Raw genomic sequence first — 831 nt, 5'->3', positions numbered from 1 at the left:
GCTGAAAAAGAGGTCAGGGGAGTGTGACGGGAGTTTGGTCAGCGAGGAAATGTGTGCCAGCGCTTTTCCCTTTACTGTGCGGCTCCTTGGTTTTTATTGTTTGCTGAGCCCTTATAATGTGTCACGTACGTCACGTAGAGCATTAAGTGCTTCAGATGCGTCTATTAATCCTCCTGTCAGGCAGATATAATTATCTCCACTTCAGTGCTGCTGAAAATGAAACGCGGGTGAACTGGCTGGTCTAGGACTTCATACATGGAGGGTAACAGTGTCAAGAGTTCGAATCCTAGCACGCCTGGGTGGCTCAGTCTGTTGAGGGCGGGACTTTGGCTCAGGTCAGGACCAGTTGATTCTGAGTTTGAGCCCCGCCTTGGGCTTTGTACTGACAGTTCAAAGGCTGGAGTCGGATTCGGATTGTGTCTCCCTCTCTCTTTGCCCCTCCCCCACTCACGTTCTGTCTCTCTTTCTCAAAAATAAACATAAAAAAAGAATTCAAACCCGCATTTGTACTAGTTAAATGATCAGTGCTACACTGTAAATAGGACAATGTAAGTGTCAAATATAAGCCACAAAATTCTCCCCTAAACCTAAAGCCTTCCCTAATTACCGGGAAAGCGCCTCCGCAGGGGCCCCGGAAGCCCCGCCCCTAGGCTGCCGCCGGAGACCCGGGAAACAGCTGCACTCCGCCGCCTTTCCCGGGCCGGGCGGGGGCGCCAGCCCCGCCCACCGCTCCGCTGCAGCCAATAGCACCTGCACCCTGTGGGGGGCGGGGCCTCACGCTCTGATTGGGCACCTCTCGGGGCGGGGCCGGGCAGGGAGCTGAGGGCAGCG

Source organism: Hyaena hyaena, unplaced genomic scaffold (assembly GCF_003009895.1).
Source record: "Hyaena hyaena isolate Hyena2069 unplaced genomic scaffold, ASM300989v1 scaffold_27, whole genome shotgun sequence".
NCBI classification, from domain to species: domain Eukaryota; kingdom Metazoa; phylum Chordata; class Mammalia; order Carnivora; family Hyaenidae; genus Hyaena; species Hyaena hyaena.
Note: the sequence above shows the minus strand (reverse complement) of the source record.